The sequence below is a fragment of the Schistocerca americana genome, chromosome 4, assembly GCF_021461395.2.
Source record: "Schistocerca americana isolate TAMUIC-IGC-003095 chromosome 4, iqSchAmer2.1, whole genome shotgun sequence".
Lineage (NCBI taxonomy): Eukaryota > Metazoa > Arthropoda > Insecta > Orthoptera > Acrididae > Schistocerca > Schistocerca americana.
The window spans coordinates 80428347-80451743 of record NC_060122.1 but is presented as its reverse complement, the minus strand read 5'-3'; positions in this window follow the sequence as shown (position 1 = coordinate 80451743).

The window sequence follows — 23397 nt, the reverse complement described above, 5'->3', positions numbered from 1 at the left end:
ATAGTGAAGCATGCATGCTATTCCATGTGTAAAATATGAGTGCGCTGAGCCTTGCTGGCGAAAGTATTTTACATAATGCATCAATTGTCAAATAATTTTCACACATTATTAATTTAATTGGAGCTTATAAATCAAATCCTATTCTCAAGAGTCAGATTTCCAGGTTGGCGGAAACATTCACACATAAGTGAAGGGCAGACGGCGTGCCACTTTGATAAAGAGAGAAGTGATGTAAACTTGAACTCCAGTTATATTCGTGTGGCAACCTCCTATGTTCGATGTCAACGTGTAATAACCACTCACAGACGGCAGGCGAAGGCACTAGATATACAGGGTTTATAAAGCATGTCGAGGTAGCAAACAACAGAGTCAAGTTGTCGTAATGCGGAAACGGATTGATTTATTTGAAGTTCAAAAGGGAATGATCATTGGCTTTCTGGCTAAGAATGGAGGAACTTCCTAACTAGCCTAGTCTGTTAACTGTTTGCTTCCAATCGTGGTTAATATGTACCGCGTATGACAAAATGGGGCCATCAGCAACCGGCACCGAGGCAACTAGATGACAGGGCTGAACGACTGCTGTGAAAATATTTACGGGAAAGCAAACGAGTTACTGTTGAGCAACTGACTAGTCAGGTGAACCAAGGGACTACCAACAGTGTCTCTTCAGAGACTGTTCAGCAAACGTTGCTGTGTACCGGCATCCGCAGCAGGTGCCTCGTTCACGCACCCATGCTGACTGCTGTTCATTGACGACGAAAGCTGGAGATTGAATGCCCGTACTGCAACTTATGCTCCATCAGACAACGCGTCACACAGGTCGCCGCGTACGTGCGTGGTTTGAGGAGCAGCAGGGTGAGGTTACTGTACTCCCCTGATCACCAAACACTCCGGAATTAAAGCCAGTCGAGACTCTGTGGGTCAACCTCGTTTTGGGGTGTTGGCGAGATGTATCTATCCTCAGCCGAGAAATCCAGTGGAGATGACCGCAGCACTGAAGTTGGCATGCTAGAAACGTAGGTTTGCCTTTCCTCAATCTTTCTTCTAAGATAAGTCGTAAGGTCAGTATTGCCTCACGTGTTCCAATATTTCTACGGAATCCAAACTGATCTTCCCCGATATCGACTTCTACCAGTTTTTCCATTCGTCTGCACGGCATACCGACAATACTTCTTTCCACGAACAATACGAGACTGGGATAGAAAGGAGAACCGATAGAGGTACTCAAGGTACCCTCCACCACACACCGTCAGGTGGCTTGCGGAGTATGGATGCAGATGTAGATGTCTCTACATCCATGTTGATACTTTCCAGAATATCATTAACTCTCTACCTGCACGTTCCGCAGCAGTCCGCACTACAAAAGAAGATTGTACAGGCTTCTGACAGGGGATAAAATTAGCGTGACTGGAAAGCGTATAAAGAAGGTTTACAGAGCGAAAGCAGAAATCTCTTCTCTCTACGCAGGTAACCTGGCATGTGGGGAAGGCCCAGATCCAAGCTGCATAATAACCGACAAAATTTGTCACCATCCGTCCCATAAGCTGGGTCGTTAGCCTCTGTCTGCGACGCCTGTTGAATCAATGGGCCCATGTCGCTTCCTTCTGAGCTGGTGGCAGCTTCAATTCGTCACCAATGCCTCTTTTTGTTCCTGCAGAATATGCGGCTCGCCGCTGGCCCTGACGCTCCTCATGGCTCCTACACTGTCAGCCCCTCTGTTGACATCCCTTCTGTTCTTACCTTCTCCACTGGACACTTCCACAGTGTGCTCTCCACCTTTTGTGGGGCACTGCCCATATCCACAATGACCTGGCCGCCACCATCGGATGGTGGCCTTATGAAACCTCATGGATTTCGCTGCACCTCTAGTCTGCAGTCATGGAAGTTTTGGTGCCAAGCCTGGCTTCACCTGCTCCAACGAATTTGGCAACCTGGATGTGGTTTCTTGATGACATTCCTGCATGTCCCTCATTCTTGGTTCTCTATTTGTCCAAACCCTGTCTGCCGAATGACTGCTTTCCACCGTCTACACTTGATCCTGCTTACACCTTCTGGTGAAGCCTATGACCATCGCTGGCCTTCATTGTGGTGGGAGCTCAATGTCCTGGGCTTCTCATATTGGTGGTGATGAGGCATCTGACGACCCCTCACGATATCTTGCTTGCATTGTCACATCTGGACGCAGCTTCGAGAATGTCCTCTCCATCTGTTATTATCTGACTCGCCTTGCTAGTGTCGTCGCTTCCCAGTGCTCACCTTTGGTTTGAGTTTCTGTTTCCCATTGTATCACTGTCAGCTTGGTGACCTCCTCCAGATCAGCCATGATCGCACTACACACCATCCCTTGAGGTTCTTGTGCTGGACGTCTGCATCACCATCGGCCTGCACGCCACTGGCCCACATAAGCTGCACACTTCTGGCCCTCACAGTTCCAGCCCACAGCACAGAATGCCGGCCAGCATTCCTCAAGCACATAAGCCTCTGGCCTACAAGCCTCCAGCCCACCTGCCTCTGACCCACAAGCTTCCAGCACACCTACCTCTGGCATATACATCTCTGGCCTGCATATTGCAGGCCTGCACGTATCTGCAACACATATTTCCAGCACACGACACGAAGGCGCACTTGACAATCTTCACCATTAGCCCCTTCCTTATGTTTGCTTGCTACTGGCTCCAGCCTACTGCACTCCATCATATTCTTAGTTCGATGATGGCATCTCTCCATCCTCTGCTGCCCCTGCTATCTCCGCTTAGTCTTCTCAGGACACATGGCTCTTTATCCCATAGTCCTTCCTGCATGCTTCTGGCATTCTGTCCAGTCCTCAGATCCCTCTCGACCATTTGATCCTGCTCACAGGTCTAGAACATCTCGTTGAGGTCATCTCCTGCAACCCGCCGAACCTTCCCATTTCAGTAGAGTGCCAGCTTCTTCTCTTCTGGGCACCTTCTCTTGGTCTTCAGCAGAGCATTGCCAGCACTCTTGTCCTCCAGTCCTGAAAGTTTTGCTGGAAGCCTGGCCTCACCATGTCATGCCACACTCTGTGGCCTAATAGCTTCTCTTGATGACAACCTTGACTGATTCCTGTAATTTTCTCATGTCTGGTTCTCTCAGATGGTTCATGTAAGACTGCCATGGTGAGGAATTGTGCCACATTTTCGGTTGTCGTCTCCACAGCTACTGCCAACACAGCAAGATGCCTCCACCAGCCCCTACAAGGGAATTATGAATGTACTGGCTGATACCTTACCATCCAGCCACACAACAGAGTGCTGCGGACTGCCACTCTGTCAATGAACCTGCTACTCGAGAGTTGTTCATCTACCATGTGAGAGCTGCTGCAGTAGTGGGGGTGCCACGACGACCATACACAGCTGGTACTTGGTCGCGTTCTTGCATTGCACGACAGTAGGCAACTTCTGGGTATTCTAACACAGGATGGTCTTTACAGGACACCACCCACATGCCTGGCAGTCAGTATGAGTACCAGGCTTGACATCAGTGCTCTGCTTTGAAAGTGTTGTGAATATATTCCTCAGAGTACAGTTACCAGATACAAGAACATTGCCTGTGTAGCCAATGAACACCATGCTTTGCCAGGATTCCTTGATGGTGACAGACTGAGTGTTCAACTTGCACCTACTAGAACTGTTATCTTGTTAGTGGCAATCTTTCATAAGATCAGGGCAATCTTTACGTTTCCTTCACTAGCAAGCTGTTTCATTTGTTAGTGTGCACATTCTGTGTTGATAGAAAGTTCTGTCGTTCTTGGCTAGTAGGGCAGATATCTCATCCTCTCATCCCACTACTGAATATCACAGGACCAACGGATAGATAGAGGACAAATATAAGGATGTAGAGGCTCATCTCAGTAGGAATAAGATAGATACTACCTACAGGAAAACTAAAGAGACATTTGAGAAAAGAAAACCAATTGTATGAATTTCACGAGCTCTGATGGAAACCCATTTCTAAGCAAAGAAGGGAAAGCAGAAAGGTTGAAGGAGTATATAGAGGGTCTATACAAGGGCGATGTACCTGAGGACAATATTATGGAAATGGAAGAGCATGTAGATAAAGATGAAATAAGAGATACGACATAGCGTGGAAGAGTTTGGCAGAGCACTGAAAGAACTGAGTCGAAACAAGGCCCCGGGAGTAGACTACATTCCATTAGAATTACTGATGGCATTGGGAGAGCCAGTCCTTACAAAACTCTATCATCTGGTGAGCAAGATGTATGAGGCGAAATACCCCCAGACTTCAAGAAGAATATAATAATTCCAATCCCAAAGAATGCAGGTGTTGATAGATGTGATAAATACCGAACTAACAGTTTAATAAGTCACAGCTGCAAAATACTAACACGAATTCTTTACAGACGAATGGAAAAACTGGTAGAAGTCGACCTCGGGGAAGATCAGTTTGGATTCCGTAGAAATATTGGAACACGTGAGGCAATATTGACCTTAAGACTTATCTAAGAAGAAAGATTAATGAATGGCAAACCTACGTTTCTTGCATTTCTAGAGTTAGTGAAAGGTTTTGATAATGTTGACTGGAATACTCTCTTTCAAAGTTGGCCGGGTTAAAATACAGGGAGCGAAACGCTATTTACAATTTGTACAGAAACCAGATGGCAGTTATAAGAGTCGAGGGGCATGAAAGGGAAGCAGTGGTTGGGAAGGGAGTGAGACAGGGTTGTAGCCTCCCCCCGATGTTATTCAATCTGTATATTGAGCAAGCAGTAAAGGAAAAAGTTCGGAGTAGGTATTAAAATTGAGGGAGAAGAAATAAAAACTTTGAGGTTCGCCGATGACATTGTAATTCTGTCAGAGACAGCAAAGGCCTAGGAAGAGCAGTTGAACGGAGTGGACAGTGTCTTCAAACGAGGATATAAGATGAACATCAACAGAAGTGTACCGAGGATAATGGAATGCAGTCGAATTAATTCGGGTGATGGTGAGGGAATTAGATTAGGAAATGAGACATTTAAAGTAGTAAAGGAGTTTTGCTATTTGTGAGCAAAATAACTGATGATGGTCGAAGTAGAGAAGATATGAAATGTAGACTGGCAATGGGAAGGAAAGCTTTTCTGAAGAAGAGAGGTTTGTTAACATCGAGTATAGATTTAAGTGTCAGGAAGTCGTTTCTGAAAGTATTTGTATGGAGTGTAGCCATGTATGGAAGTGAAACATGGACGATGAATATTTTGGACGAGAATGGAATAGAAGCTTTAGAAATGTGGTGCTAACCAAGAATGCTGAAGATTAGCCCACCCGCAAGCCGGCAAAGCTTTTAGATCTGCAGCTATGTGCTCCATGCCTTTAACCTACATAGCGGGTGTCACTGGACTCCCACTCCACGCCCCTTGAAAGCGATAATGCTACTGCTACCACTAGTCCAATGGAAGTCACTGAAGTAGCGGAGGGCATTCCGATCGCACCGCAACCGACCGAATATTCCAAGGGAGTCCTAAGTGAGCCAGTTTAGGATAACATCCCGAAATAGGATGCACCGTCTCTTGACGGGAACGTCACTGAGCCTAGGCAGCAAATTGCAGCAAAAAATTCTGCAAGTTCAGCGAAAAGTCGTTCTTCCAGAGAAATAAGTAACGAAGGACTGCACATCTAGCTGCTGAGCAAATTATTCCACTGATGTGCCAGATGGTCCAACAAGTAGTCTGTTCACACACCAGTAGTCGGTACTGCCCTCATTCGCAAGGAAGCAAAACAACACACAAATGCAGCTTCCCACAAAGGTACCGCAGAAATGCGCTGTACAACCGCGGATGACATGTTCAGATCTCCGTCTGCGAAGAATTTGGCGGACGAGATCGCTGAAGGTGAGGAAATGAGAGAAACTCTTTCTACTTTGAGACAAGCATTGTCAATGTCAGCTCACGAACCAAGTCACAGAAGACAGATCTGTATCTGACACTTACTGATAGCGTTCATACTGGCTGGTTGTGATGAAAGAGTTGAATTTATAAAACGTAGTGCATTATCAACCAGTCTCGAGCCTATAGGCTTGCAGCTTTGAACATCAACACACATAGTGAAACATCCCCTTAGAAAAGTTTATGAATTACTGTGCTGGTAAACCCCTTAGGTTTCTTGGATTTTCAAACAGCTGAGCAAAACTGAACGTGCTCAGCCATTTCTCTCTTTACTTATTCTGATCATCAATAAACTGACACACAATATTTGTAACGCAATGCAGTCGGACTTCTAATAATCCCTACAAAATAATGGCCCTGACTAACAATAACCTATACCTTTCATGAATCACTTACAAAAATCTTTGTCTCTCGAACTACTGAAATACAGCGAGCGCCAATACTGCCAGCTGAATAAAAGATTCCAACTACTGAAGGCACTAACTACTGATAGACATACTCAGATGAAGTCATTATATATACACTCCTGGAAATTGAAATAAGAACACCGTGAATTCATTGTCCCAGGAAGGGGAAACTTTATTGACACATTCCTGGGGTCAGATACATCACATGATCACACTGACAGAACCACAGGCACATAGACACAGGCAACAGAGCATGCACAATGTCGGCACTAGTACAGTGTATATCCACCTTTCGCAGCAATGCAGGCTGCTAGTCTCCCATGGAGACGATCGTAGAGATGCTGGATGTAGTCCTGTGGAACGGCTTGCCATGCCATTTCCACCTGGCGCCTCAGTTGGACCAGCGTTCGTGCTGGACGTGCAGACCGCGTGAGACGACGCTTCATCCAGTCCCAAACATGCTCAGTGGGGGACAGATCCGGAGATCTTGTTGGCCAGGGTAGTTGACTTACACATTCTAGAGCATGTTGGGTGGCGCGGGATACATGCGGACGTGCATTGTCCTGTTGGAACAGCAAGTTCCCTTGCCGGTCTAGGAATGGTAGAACGATGGGTTCGATGCCGGTTTGGATGTACCGTGCACTATTCAGTGTCCCCTCGACGATCACCAGTGGTGTACGGCCAGTGTAGGAGATCGCTCCCCACACCATGATGCCGGGTGTTGGCCCTGTGTGCCTCGGTCGTATGCAGTCCTGATTGTTGCGCTCACCTGCACGGCGCCAAACACGCATACGACAATCATTGGCACCAAGGCAGAAGCGACTCTCATCGCTGAAGACGACACGACTCCATTCGTCCCTCCATTCACGCCTGTCGCGACACCACTGGAGGCGGGCTGCACGATGTTGGGGCGTGAGCGGAAGACGGCCTAACGGTGTGCGGGACCGTAGCCCAACTTCATGGAGACCGTTGCGAATGGTCCTCGCCGATACCCCAGGAGCAACAGTGTCCCTAATATGCTGGGAAGTGGCGGTGCGGTCCCCTACGGCACTGCGTAGGATCCTACGGTCTTGGCGTGCATCTGTGCGTCGCTGCGGTCCGGTCCCAGGTCGACGGGCACGTGCACCTTCCGCCGACCACTGGCGACAACATCGATGTACTGTGGAGACCTCACGCCCCACGTGTTGAGCAAGTCGGCGGTTCGTCCACCCGGCCTCCCGCATGCCCACTATACGCCCTCGCTCAAAGTCCGTCAACTGCACATACGGTTCACGTCCACGCTGTCGCGGCATGCTACCAGTGTTAAAGACTGCGATGGAGCTCCGTATGCCACGGCAAACTGGCTGACACTGACGGCGGCGGTGCATAAATGCTGCGCAGCTAGCGCCATTCGACGGCCAACACCGGGGTTCCTGGTGTGTCCGCTGTGCCGTGCGTGTGATCACTGCTTGTACAGCCCTCTCGCAGTGTCCGGAGCAAGTATGGTGGGTCTGACACACCGGTGTCAATGTGTTCTTTTTTCCATTTCCAGGAGTATATATATATATATATATATATATATATATATATATATATATATATATATATATATATATATATATATATCATGACATCCATTCTTACAAATTTACTGTCTCTGATGGACACACGTTCCGATCATCCGCTCTCAAGACTCCGCCAACTCTCGCCCCACATCCTCCACTGCTGGCGGCTCACCTCCAACTGTCCAACACTACAAGAGCGAATATTCCAACAATGCAAACCAGCCACAGACCTCACACAGTGCAGTCAGTGATTTCCATACAGAGCGCTACGTGGCGTTACCAACATAAAAACCTAAACAGCCCACTTACAGTAGTCGCGAAAGTAAGTAGCTTGAAAGACTTTCTGTTTGCGGCATACATTGATATTATTCTGCTCAAGAACTAACGGACATTGGACTACATGATATCTTTGGGTGTAGCGTTGTAATTAATGCTGGAACTGGAAGCGAATTGGGGACAGCGGTACTCTCGAAAGAGATAATTAATATATATGCTCCACGTGGTACTAGCAAAGGACGTAAGCGAGGAGAGGTTTTTGAATATAATATTGTCCCCTTATTCGGAGTTCATTACGATAATAGTGGGAGATTTTAACTGTGTCCTACTTCCCAAAGGTCAAGTCTCTACTTTTAACTCGTGTGCTGAATAAGAATATATAATTAAAGAGTTCTATTTAACTGACACGTGGGAGCACAAAAACGGTGAAGCGCCTGGGTTTACGTTCATTGATAACTGCTCAGGAAGTCGCTTCGACAGGTTATACACATCGATCAATTTAAAAACTAATATACCGCATGAAGAAGTGTGACCCACTAGCTTTACTGACCACGCTGGATTTATATGCACAATTGACATGGAAAAACAGGACACCAACCGCACTGGAAGTTACTGGAAGCTAAACGTTGTACACTTCCAGATATCGAATGCCGCGAGCTTTCCCATACAACTTGGAAAGAATGCGAAAGTAAGTTCAGGTCCTACAATTCTTCCCTGACCTTCCGGCTAAAATTTGCGAAACCGCGATTAAGGAAAATGTTGATCGACTATTCAAAGGAAAATGTTTCTGGTACAGGAAATAAGACGAATTTCATTTCCAGTTCCTGCGGGAGCTATATGGTCTGGACAATTTGTCACTGGAAATTATGTTGCGATTAAACGAGGCGAAAACATATAGAATGATTCCAAATACATGCGAGAACGCTGGGTGATGTTTTCGGTGTAGAATCTTCAGTATTTCATGTCACACGCGATCGGAATAGATCACGAAGAAACATTGTTACAGAAGAAAACTGTCGGAGCCCTTCTCACATCACAGAATGGCATTAAAAAGGATATCTATCTTACTGACCTCAGGTCGGGCAGTGCTGTTAATTGGGATGCGGAAGGAGACCAGTTACAAAATCTTCAGGGCAGACCCACTGCAGCTTCTCGGTGTCTTCTAGTAGAGATTGATGATGATGATCTGGTAACCGCAGTTGTCCAGAGTCTCAAAAAGAAACTTCTGGGGCCCTACGGCCTTGCAGCATGGTTTTATCAGATTTTCGAGTTGCAAATGAAATCTAAATTACTCCTAGTATGTTATTAATTAATTAATTATGTTAGGAAAATCTGAAAACAATTTTTGGTAGGAATTGTGGAGCTAGTTCCGAAACACCCACACGGCATGTGAATAAAGGACCCAAGACCAATTAGTCTCCTGATTACAAGATTATGGCGCGTATTCCTGCCCACAGACTAAAAATGATAATGCATAAGGTAAACGGCCCGCATTTAACTAGTGTGGTAAATACAAACCAATTATCCAAACTGTTTGCGGATAGAGGGCATCATAGCGACGGCAGATGTCCTCAGGCTATAATGTTGCTTGATTTCGAGAAGGCTTTCGACAGGGTGAGCGACTAGTACACTCTCAAAACAATGATCGCCCCGGATTTTCCACATTCTTTTGTCATCGAATATCATTATTTATGTTCAGCTAACCAAGCAACTTCCATTCGCGAGTTCTGTGGTACAGAGTTGCCCTTTGCCGATAGCCTTGTTTTTCATTGCCCATGAGTCCATGCCAGCCACTCTGCAGAAACAGCTCCGAGTGCTGCACGTACACGGCCAAAGTATCGTAAATAAGGCATACGCAGACGATGTGGACCTCGTGTTCACTAGTGAATGTGACTTGGAGAAGGCATTGCACGTCGTCATCAAATACGAACTTGCATCAGCTGTGGAGCTAACCAAAACTAAATCACACATCATGAATGTAGGGCTTTGAATATCTCTGCAAAACATGGGAGACCTCAGTGTGAACACTCATACGCTAATTCTGGGTATCGACTACCGGTCTAATATAAAGCATATTGTAACTGCGTACTCTAGGAAATTCCTTGCCAGCGTGCGAGTCACTGAAGACTTGAAGACATGCAAAAGGCAGTCTTTTCAAATACGAATATAGTTTCCAAAGTCAACTACGTGGCACAAGTTTTATCTATACCACGTGAAACAGCAGCAAGAATTCTCTCGGCTTTTGCAGCTCGTGGTAACCTTTTCAAAGTAAAGTTTGACACTATGACGCTCTTAGTCGAAAACGGGGGATTAAATCTCACCGACGTTTGGAGAAAGTCACTAGCCTCATTCGTGTGTTTCACATACAAGCTGTGGAAGAAGACACAAATGAACCTCACGTCCCACTTACTAGACGAAATTTCTCCCACTGCCTTGAATCCACCCGTATATTTATGGCACGTTCCCAGTTACTTTTATCACTTTCAACAACTTTTATTCGAACCCAGTTGTACTCGAATCTAAGTCCGCCGGCCGAATATGATAAAAGTTAAGAACATATAAGCAAAATTAATAGAAAACGAAAGGAGAATTGTGATTAAAAAATACCCGTACTACAACTGTAAAGTCATTTGGAAAATATCAGCGCTGCTCACCTATTAATGACTGTGAAAACTCGTTGGTGCAGGACTGTAAACAGGAAACTACTAACCAAAGGGAAACTTCATGCAGTCTATCTGTTTGATTCGCCAACATGTGAGAATTGCGACATAATAGACACCGAAGAACGTAGATCTGTGTGCACTAGAGTGAAGGAAATGTGCCGAGTTATCAGACAAATATTAGCCAAGATAACAGAAACATTGCCTGCCGTTTTTTTTAATCCTAGTGATGTGCCATATCTATTTACAAACAGAAATCCTGTAAACTTCCTAAAAGACCAAACAGTACACTATCCTCTTGCTGAAAGAAATAAAAGAAAAGATGATATCCGTATGCATCTTTTCCGTCAACATTGTTACCATTTTTTAGTAAACATATACGTGAAACATAGTGTACAACGTGTATAGAACAAGACTTAAACACGAAGAACGAAATAACGCATTACCGTTAAGCTAATTTTTTCTCTCATGAGGTATTTTGTTACTCAATTATTTATTCATTTATTTACTTTAATGGATCGGAAACTTACGCTGAAATACATGGCTCAGAAGTGCCACATTTCGTGTTGAAGCAATCTCAGAGGAAAACTTTACCCTCACGACAGAACCCGCCATACCTTTTATTACGTTTCATTTTATTTTATTCCGTCTGTCAAAACTTCTTTTAAACAGTGTCTGCCCTAATTTATTAAATACATAAAAAAATAAAAAATCGTATGTCGACCCCTCACGATAAGTGGAAAATCCCGGTTCGAGTCGCGGTCGGGGACACATTTCCATTGTCGTCATTCCATCATGCAGTTAATGGTTGTCCATATTGGCAACTGCGAATGAATTCATGCTTTCAAAAATGTCACTCCGCTCTGGATACCGACAATCCACTAGAGACTACTTTCTCAGAAAAACCGAATACATAACTATCTCAGATGTACCTAGAGAACAATAAACAAACTGCGCACTACTGAAAGTTATTGGAAACCTAGTTTGAATATTTAAAATTCAGTAACTTTTTAATGGAAGCAACGTTATCGTTAGAACAAATTAATGTACATTCTTGAAATAAGCCACTGTGCCTCGTTAGAATAATTTCCTAAAATTCTTTAAACAAATACTAATAATATCTACAATATCCCAAGTCTGTTGCGAACATCCATCTACAATGGGTGCAAAGCAGACACTGATAAAATCGTTTCATTCTTTTTTCACCTTATTTCTTCACGGCGACGGCGAGTTGTGAACTCCATGGGTTTTGACCATTTGTTTCACGCCTACACCACGTGTCTTGAGCGTAGTGTACTGACTGGAACTGGAAGCTTGGTGGTGGTTCGAACATTCTTATCGAGCTTGGTGGCGCAGAAGTTAGCACATTAGACACGCGTCCGATCATCCAGATTTAGGTTTTCCGTTATTTACCTAAAACACTCCAGTCAAATAACAGGATGGTTCCTTTGAAAGGGCAACGCCGATTTCCTTCCCCGTCCTTGACACAATACGAGTTTGTGCTCTTCTCCAATGATCTCGATGTCGATGGGACGTTAAACAAAGTCTTCCTTGCTTCCTTCCAACATTCTTTGACGATTATGTGAAATAAATTTTTCCAAAAATTGTAAACAAATTGTCGCTTACCAGCAGTTGGAAATTGACGTTCTCCTAGATTATATCTGAAGCCAACGGCCTTGTCGCAGTCACATCATTAAAGTTAAGTGCTGTAGAACTTGGCTAGCAGTTGACTGGGTGACCGTCCAGGTCTGCCGAGCGCTGTTGCCAAATGATGTGCATCAGCCCTGTTGAGGCAGTTTGAGGCAGTACCTGACTGAGAAGTAGTGGCTCTAGTCTCGTAAACTGACGACAGTCCGGAGAGCAGTGTGCTGATCATATGGCTCTCCACATCCGTGTCGTGTAACGGCCAAGAGCTGAGGATGACACGGCGGTCGGCTGGTACCGTCGGGCATTCAAGGCCTATTGAGACGGAGGTTCGTTTACTGAAATACTCTTAAATAAATGTGTTTGGGACTGTCAAAATTAACAACGTTAAATCATAATTTCAGTGCCTGTCTCTCCCATTTTCATTCATATTCACCTACTCAGTCATACCTACTGAGGAAGAATGTACAATTCTTAATTTCGTCATTATTGTTCTGGGCTACCTCAACACCAGGTACGTGGTCACCAAATGGTCGCAGGAACTCTATCAACGTACACTAAAGGAAACCACAGCGTATGGATTCCTGCATTTAGCCTTGTTTTGAAGGTTAATGTTAATACGTTAACTTGTATTTCGATGGTTAGATGATGCAGTGTAACTTTGTTCATTATTAGTGCATAACAGGTGGTAGGTCACAAAACCCATTTACTCATATAATGCCAACTGCGTTGTTATAGCTTTTTCTGTTACAAAAATAAGGCTGGCAGTCACCTGACGTTATATATGATGGAAGCGTGAACGTGATTTGGGCTAGTGTAAGGTGATTCCACTTTTATTAATCTACTTTTACACATATTGTCGAAAGCAGTGAAGCACCACGAAGACAGGTTGGATATTATTGCATATTCGTATACGTACCCGCCGGCAGCAGGTACGTAAATGACTAGATGTTCAGTTCTCTCAATTAGGGTTGTTTGTGTTTAGTTTTGTTACAGGGAGTTGTATGGTGCATAAGGGGTCCGAACAAAGTCTAGTGTTGAGTGACAAGTATGAAGGACGAGAAATGGCGTGTACATGTATGAGAAAGCATTAAAAGCACCTCACTGTACATCTGCATTTGGCTGGTTGGTCAAATCGTGCTACATCCAAATTTCTGCAGCGTTCAAATCTATAAGTGGCCCAGTTTTGGACAGCTTGGGACGTGATGTTAGACGTAGTCACCGTCGTGGTTCTGGCTGACCACGTTTGACCACCATTAGAGAGGAGTGCCATATTGTGATATTGTACACAAACTGGTAGTAATCCCTTCACATCTTCGCCTACCGTCCAAATGGCTCTGAGCACTATGGGACTCAACTGCTGTGGTCATAAGTCCCCTAGAACTTAGAACTACTTAAACCTAACTAACCTAAGGACATCACACACATCCATGCCCGAGGCAGGATTCGAACCTGCGACCGTAGCGGTCGTGCGGTTCCAGACTGTAGCGCCTTTAACCGCTCGGCCACTCCGGCCGGCCCTACCGTCCAAGATTAACCAACGGAATCCCTTCATTATTTTCTGTCATGCCACACCATATATCCGAGACTAGCAGGAGCCAGAACAAGAAATTACCAACCCATCTGATGGGTCTGCCCTATAACAACATAACAGGTACGGCTGCATTTAGGATGGTGCTGTGACCGAAGTCATTAACCTCTGATGAATGGGGCCGCATTGTGTTCTACAGTGAATAACGGTTCCCTACTGCCCTTGGACATCGTAGGCAAGTGTGGCTGCTACCGGGCTAGAAGTTCCATCCATCCAATATTTAGGAGCGGCACGACGGTGTTGCTCCTGACATCATGGTGTGAGGAACCGTTGAGAAAGACTTCAGATGACAGCTGGTAGTGAGTAAGGTAACTCTGATTGGTCAATGGTGTGTCACAGACGTTTTGTGTCCTCATATGTCATCCCCCACGTGACAGTGACATGGTACAATTTTTCAATAGGACAGCGCTCATCCACGAATGGCACGTTTCTATATCAACTACTGCATGATGCTGAGGTACTCCTACGGTCAGTGAGATCCCATATATGTCGCTCATAAGACGCTGACCAGCTTGGATTTCATAATGGCAGTATCCAGGATATCATGAGCACCACAGTTGTGTCCTAGCTTGCCTGAGGAGTGGATACAGGGGCTTTGCAATATTCTTCCAAAACGAAGCGCAGTATGGATCCTAGCCAGATGGGGTCGAACGTCATACTGGTGAACTGACTCGTTTGCGAACACCGCATACCCTTTCAATTTCTGATGTTTCATTTCGCTTCCTTTTTTTCCCTCCGGGAGTATTATCTTTTTGGCAGGACTCCTGACATACTGCCGGAAAGAAATCGCATCACTAAGAAGGTGTTGTGATACATAGGCGAAACTTGGTGGGCGTGTTTCTGCATTTGAAAAATGATGCAGCAGCAATTTGACCAGCAGTTTGCATCACAGTGACACAACGAACTGATACAAATCGGTAACTTCAAGGACAACTCAGAGACAGACACCCCGTCGCGCCCATTCCGCTGACCCCAAACCATCGCCATTTGCGCCTTCAGTGGTGTTAAGTGAGAGTTCATTGCATGGCAGGGTAGAGGTCGCTTGTGTTTTCCGATGTTAGCTGATTCCGCTTCGGTTGCGTTGATGGTCATGCCTGCAGCCAATTTCTCTGCGTGCTTCACACATCGCGCGTACGTAAGGAGTTATGGCCTCGGTCCGATATCATGTGACAGCAGGAGGGCCCTTCTCGTTGTCCCGAGAAGCCTCACTGCAATTTATACGTAAATCTGGCGATTCTATCTGTTGTGCCATTCATGAACCGCATTCAGGGAGGTGTTTTCCAGTAGGTTATCGCTCGCCCATATGCCGCTATTGTAACATGCTGTATAATGTACCGACATGTTGTCTTGGCCTGCTCGACCATCAGATCTGTCTTCAACAGAGCACATATAGAACATCATCGCACGATAAAACTAGTGTCTTGCGCAACTAGCTTCAACTGGACGCGCATAGACTGACCAAGTGCAACTCGCATGGGACTCGATCCCACAAACTGACGACCGGCGCCGGTAAAATAAATGAAAACACGTATGGATGCATGCATTCAATATCCTGGTGGTTACGCTGGTTATTAATGTACCAGCCTTTCACAGTTACAGTGTCTTATCTCGCACTTACATTAACCTGTGATCTTCCAATGTTTGAAACGTCCCCTTAGAAAAATTAATGAATTACTGTGCTGATAAACCTCTTACGTTCTTTGATTTTCAAACAGCTGAGCAGAACTGAACTTACTCAGACATTTCTCTCTTTACTTATTCTGATCAACACTAAACTGACACACAATAATTTAGCGCAACGCAATCTGACTTTCAATAATCCCTACAAAACAACGGCCCTGACTGACAGTAACCTATGCCTTTCATGAATCACTTACCTCACAAAAATCTTCGTTACTCGAACTACTGCAATACAGCGCGCGCCATTACTGCCAGCTAAATAAAAGATTCTAACTACTGGAAGCACTAACTACTGATAGGCATAGTTAGCATATGAAAGATGTTGATACAGAACAAACAATGTATTTACCTTAATAGTGTTCAAAAGTCGCTATGACATCCAGTCTAACAAATTTACTCTTTCTGATGGGCACACGTCCAGATCATCCACTCTCAAAAGTCCGCGATCTCACTCCCCACATCCACCACTGCTGGCGGCTCACCTCCTACTGCGCACCGCTACACGCTGTTCACATCCAACTGCCAAACACTACAATAGCGACTATTCCAACAACGCCAACCAGCCACAGACTTCACACAGCACAGTGATTTTCATATAGAGCGCTACGTGGCGTTACCAACATAAAAACCTAAACAGCCTGCTTACATATTAACCATTTCAATATATTTTCGTTCTGTATGTACCTGACGTGACGACGAGATGGTAACCATGTAATTTTGGTGTGTCTAATTCTCCAGATTACTAACAAAGCCGAACATAGGCCAAACAAGAAAAACGTATTAGTACACAGTTGAAAGGTATGGCTTTCATAAATGTCGTCTATCAACTATTGGATACTGAGAAACAAATGCACCCGAAATGCACAAAACGAGCATTGGATATGTTGGTATATATGACAACCCAAAGCCCAAATATAGGAGGCCTGGATGAGATAGAGCGCCATATCTCATAGTGCAGAGACAGTACTCGGACCCTGAAGCCAAACATGTTACATCCGGTGCCGCGTGGGGACTAGATGCAGCTACCGCTCAGACGTCAGTCCGCGGCTTTGAGCCTTGACTGTTGGAGCAGCAACACTGCGTCCGTGCAAAAGCACTGTGAAGGGGAGAAGGCTGCTGCAGGAGGGACGGAGAGAGCAAGCGACATAAAGCTGCCGCCAGTGGTGCGCGCCAGCGGCCAGACAGGGAGCGGTGCTGGCGGGGGATAGCGTGGCACCTGCCGGGGCCGGCCGCTCCCTCCTGCGTCCGCGCCTCAGCTTTGATCCTGCGGGCAAATCAAGTTACTGGTCACGACTGCGGCAGCAGGGGCCGCCCCACGTTCGGTAGTTCATCAGTAAACAGAGAGCAGCTCAACCTCCGCCCCCATGCGCCTATATCAGATCAGTAACTGTATCGGCTCTGTGTGGTGACTTTGAAACGTCCCCTTTTGAACAATTTATACAAGACTGTGCTTAACCTGACACACAATATTTTGTTAGCGCAACGCAATCTGACTTTCAAAATTCCCTACAAAAGAATGGCCCTGACTAACATTAAACTATACCTTTCACAAATCACTTACCTCACAAAAATCTTCGCTGCTCAAGCTATTGCAGTACAGCGAGCGCCACTACTGCCAGCTAAATAAAAGATTCAAACTATGGAAGGCACTAACTACTGATAGGAATAGTTAGCAAATGAAAGATATTAGTAGAGAACAAACAATGTATTTACCTTGATATCATCATAACTTTCGTTATTCCACTGGATTATTTTATGTCTGTAACTCGTTCTTGTGATGTCATTTATTGTGTGGCTACCAGCTTCTGTGCTTCAATGCACCGTCTTTACGTCTTAGCTGATGCTGCAGGGGGTTAGTCCTTATACACTATGCATAAGTGGCCAACATAACTGCTTTACTCAGACTACCTGTAAGTGTGATAGTGTCTCTCCAACCACCAGAAGACACTTGATGGTTGGAGAGAGAACATCACACTTATAAGTAGTCTGTGTCAACCAGTCATGTTGGCCACTGACGTTTCGTGTATACGGATGGCGTTCACCCCTTCTGCATCAGCTAATGCCTGATGATGGTGAACTGAAGCGCCGAAACTGGTAGCCATACAATAGATCTCATTGTAAGCTCGACTGTAAGTCTTCCATTTTCTTGGGTAAGTGAACAGCTGTAGTCCCTCAGACATCCAGTCACAAGGATGGACACAAAAAAACTCAATTTTATGTCTGTACCACGCACGAAAGTGATAATTAAAGTAGCGCTACCATACGTAAGAACTATTACCATTTGGCTGGGAAACCTGGACTATTACTTTATATCATTTAGATGATGATGTAGAGCAAGTAGGAAAGCAATTTTAATGAAGTATGCAACTATTGTCCTTGGCGTTCCACGTAGAAGATCAGGGATTTGATTAAAATGTTTTAATATTCAGTGTAACATAGATTGTCACTGAGGGGACGAAAGTGTGGGCATTCCACCTAATATCGTCTCGGACCACCTTTTCCCTGACGTAGCGTAGTGCAGTACCTCGATGTGCCATGGACTCAACAAGTCATGGGAAGTACCTTGTGGAAATACTGAGGCATGCTGCCTTCGTGGCCGTCCGTACGTCCAGTTTCTTGGATTGTCCAATTTACACCCCAGCTCCCTACTGATTATAGCAAAATTCTGCTTCCACGAGCTTCCGCGCTGTGGAATGACGTCACATGTTTCGAATGCGGGAGCTCAATTGGCCCTTGTCGGCTTCTGTCGTCCGCGGTTGCTATCAGCCCATGGTGGAAAACTGGTACACATCTTCTTCATCACTGGACTCCAGATGTCATTCAATGTCACACCCTCCTCCTTCCTAATGTAATTATCGAGGTGTTTTACAGTCTCCATGACCTCTCTGTATAGCATTTCATGGTATCAGATTGAGGCTGCCTGTAGGTGAGTCCCATAAAAATGAATGTGGTGGTACCCCAGCTGCAAAGCATGTTCCGCAACAGCTTATCTGTCCATCTCCCCTCTTCTGAAATCGCCCTTGTGCTCTATCGTTTTTCAACCATTATTTTTTTGTACACACGTATACCTCCCCACAACCACACGGAATCCTATAAATTCCTGCTTTCTCCAGAGATTGCCGAGCATCCTTAGCCGATTTTATGTGATCTTGTATCTTCCGTTCGGGTCAAAATTTTTCCAATGGGGTCAGTAACGGCCTTAGTGAATCACAGGGAAACTTTCGATTTCAGCGGCACTTTAGCATCCCTATTATGCCTACGCTGTGGTCTTAACTCTATTTTCACCTCAGCAAACAAAAAACCAATATTGAGCAATGCATTTGTGATGTGTTTTAATTCTATGTCAAGCAGCTCTGATTTGCAAATTTTCCTTGCTTTATCTGCCATCATAAATGATGCTTCGCGTTAGTTGCGAGTGGTGGTTCGAATGCTGGTAAAGATAATCGCCTGTGTGCATGGGTTTTCGGTAAACCGTGTGCCCCAAACTACCATCTTTTACTTGAAAACTAGCATGTCAAGAAAATTTTTTCTACCGCCTGCCTCCACCTCCAGGGTAAACTGAAACTGCAGGTTGATCCAGTTCAGATGTTTGTGAAAAATGTTCACTTCCTTCCTGCCATGCCGCCAGAAACCTAACGTATCATGCACGTACCGGAACCAAATATTCGGTTTCCTGTTCGAAGTTTCCAATGCCTTCTCCTCGAATTCTTCCATAAAGAACTATGCTGTAAGTAAGCTTAAGGGGCTCCTCATAGCGATACTGTCCGTCCGTTCGTAGAAGTCATGGTTCCATTTGAAATACAAGGTTGTGTGGCAATATTTAAACACTTCTGCAACATCGGGAGGAAATATCCAATTCAGCTGTTGCAACACTTCAATGAGTGGAACCATAGTGAAAAGTGATACCATATCAAAACAAACTCATATATCCTCCGGATGTACCACTACGCGGTTTAATTTACTCATAAAATGTGCGGAATTCTTGATATACGAATCCTATTTGCCCACATACGCTTCTTGACAATATTGTTAGGACCATATGTGGGCCGATCGGTTTAGTGTATCAAGAGTCCGGCGGATTTTATCAGTAAATTAAACGGCATATTGGTACAGCCGGAGGACATATTAGTTAGTTCTGATGTGGTATCGCTTTTTACGATGGTTCCACTCAATGAAGTGTTGCAATAGCTGAATCGGATATTTCCTCCCAATGTTACAGAAGTGTTTAAATATTGCCTCACAACCACGTATTTCAAATGGAATGATGAGTTCCATGAACAGACGTATTGTGTCGCTATTGGGAGCCCTTTAACCCGAGTTACAGCGATGTTCTTTACGGAAGAATTCGTCGAGCAGCACTGAGTGAAACCACGCGGAAGCGGAATTTGCTCACGCGCTCAGGAGAGAAGCTGCATGCTAAATCTCTTTGTTAACAAAGGCTTCTGCCACAGCCCATTAGCGACAAATTCTGCCGCACTGTCCCAACGGACACGTCCGTCGTACGGCTGGCACTGATTTCTGCGGCTATTTCATGAACTGTGGCTTGTCTGTTAGCACTGACAACTCGACGCAAACGCCGCTGCTCTCGGTCGTCAAGTGAAGGCTATCGGCCACTGCGTCGTCCGTGGTGGGAGGTAATGCCTGTACGTAGTGTTCTCAGCACACACTTGACACTATTGATCGCCTAGTTTATTATTATTATTACTATTACTATTTATTTTATGGCCTTCATTGGACCACTGTAGTGAAAAATACAAAGTTCTAAACAAGTTGTTACACATAGGTACAATTTGGTTCGACAATAACTTAATATATTTAGGTAATATAATTATTAGAGGCTATTCTTATATGAAAGGTGTTTTGCTCTTCTGTCTGCCCAATATTTCTTCATTCTTTCAGATATTTTCTTTCTTTCTTCATCTGAGACAACTCTTCCTGTACTCCTTCTATTGATTTTCATTTGTAGTCTGGTTTGCGGGTCTTGCAGTATTCTGGTTTTCTCTGTCTTGTTTTTTAGGTCATCTACTGTACTTTGAAGTTCTCTTATATCTTCCTTAATTTCTGTGATCCATTTAATGTCGCTCTTGCTGTTCCACAATTTTTGTATCATTTTTTTACTAATTCTGTTTTCTGGAGTTCTCATCAGATGTCCAAAGAATGAGATGCGTATCTTCCTGATTGTGCTGGTTCTATTTTCTATCATACTTTTTCATTTGATGCTATTCTCCAATGTCCGTTTATTTTGTACAGTTTATTTATACATGTCCTAATTATTCTTCTTTCTATTTTTAGTGGTCTGTCAATTTCTGCTGTATTAGTTGTTTTGAAGATAGTTTCAGCTGCATACGTCATTTCTGGTTGTGTAACTGTTTTATAGTGTTTTAATTTTGCATCTATAGATAGGCTTTTTTTGTTGTATGTAGTTTTGGTAATTTAATTTGCATAGTTCAGTTTTTTCATTCTATTTTGCCATGATGGCTTCTCATTTAATGTTATTATTTCGCCTAAATATTTAAATTTATCAACAATTTTGATTTCCTGTTCTCCTACTGTAATTTTGTTTGCAAGTGGTGGATCAGTTAGCATAATCTCCGTTTTTTCAAATGATATTCTAAGGCCTACTTTCTCTGCTATTTCTTGTAGTGATTTCACTTGTTGCCTGGCTTCTTGAACGGTGTTGGCTAGGAGAGCAAGATCATCAGCGAATCCCAAGCAGTTTAAGCTAATATCATCTTTTGCACTTCCAATTCTTATCCTCTTTGGATTGTCCTTGTACCATTCTCTCATTGATCGCCAAGTACTGAATTACCTAACGATTTTCGAGATGGAATGACCAATGCGTACAGATCCAACTACCTATCCTCGTTGACAGTCTGTTAAGTCCCGTCGTGCAGCCATAATCACGTCCGAAACCTTTCTGTCCGAATCACCTGAGTACGAATGACAGCCCCGCCGACGCACCACTCTTTCATATCTTGTGTACGCAGGATTACTGTCATCTGTATACCTCCATGTTGCTTTCACTTGTCTTTCACAGTGTATTGTAATGCAAGAAATATTAGGCGCAAATAGAGAGACCCCTAAGCAATTTTTTTTCCGAAAGGGTAAATCGTTTGGATTAAGTCGAAAAACTTGCAGTTATGGCTTCAAACAATCAGGGGAAGCACTCCAGTTAGAATGGCTACATCCGAATAAACAACAATATGAAAGATGGAAATTTCTCTGTTCTAGCACTCACCTAGAGCACAACGCATAAATCGCCGCCAGCCGGTGTGGCCGTGCGGTTCTAGGCGCTTGAGTCCGGAACCGCGCGACCGCTACAGACACAGGTTCGAATCCTGCATCGGGCATGGATGTTTGTGATGTCCTTAGGTTAGTTAGGTTTAAGTAGTTTTAAGTTCTAGGGGACTGATGACCTCAGCTATTAACTCACAGCCGGCCGAAGTGGCCGTGCGGTTAAAGGCGCTGCAGTCTGGAACCGCAAGACCGCTACGGTCGCAGGTTCGAATCCTGCCTCGGGCATGGATGTTTGTGATGTCCTTAGGTTAGTTAGGTTTAACTAGTTCTAAGTTCTAGGGGACTAATGACCTCAGCAGTTGAGTCCCATAGTGCTCAGAGCCATTTTATTAACTCGCATACTCCCATAGAGCTCAGAGCTATTTGAACCATTTTTGTTTTGTTTTGGTTACATATTTCTGAATAATATTTAACTTTTGCGTAGTTGCCTTACTCAGCCATCTTCACATATACCACAGGATGTCGTTGTTGTTGGTCATGGCGTGACTAAATTCCAAATCTTCTTCTTATCTCGACGGACACAGACCAAATATTTCTTGATGTAACTCATTTTGTTGATATTTATAGATAATACAGAAATGCAGACATTATTTGAATGAAGTTCCTAACGTTGTACAGCTTTTCTCAGCCTAAAAGTGTCCATCGTCAAATTGGCAATATTCATGTTGTACGCAACACCATACGAATTTCCAACGGAAAAGTTCATCTCATGTTATTTTGAAATAGTAAGGACCCTTATCATGTGTAGAGGAACGAACGTCTTTACAACATGAATCTGTGCGTGGAAGTGGTCGTGTCCTGTCGTAATTAGCTAGGCGATGGAGGCGGTGAGGTCGTAGAGGAACTGTCGTTGGTAAACTGTAACTGTTGTACCCTCTTGCCTGGTGCAGGATCCAGGTCGTCGTAACGCTATTCTTCGGTCATTCTCCTTTCGGCATAGGCGGCTCTGAAACAGCTATATTGTTCCGGCGTAACGACAAGCCCTGGCACGACGATGAAGAAAGGAAGAGCAGAGAGGGCTGCGAGAGGACGTCAGGCAGTAGCACGCTGACTGGGACGACACCAAGAAAGGAGCTGCCTCTAGACGAAGAGAACATATGCGCCGCGCAGCGATGGGGTGGAGGAAGAGCAGTCATACAAACGCTACACCAGTGACTTATGCACTAGATTATGTGCTTGTATTGAAATTGTATATACGGATGGACATTGTTCATTTGCATGTCGCCAATTGCTTGTGACACACCTTTGTGAATACGCAAAGTTAAGAAATGGCTCTGAGCACTATGCGACTTAAGTTCTGAGGTCATCAGTCGCCTAGAACGTAGAACTAATTATACCTAACCAACCTAAGGACATCACACACATCCATGGCCGAGGCAGGATTCGAACCTGTGACCGT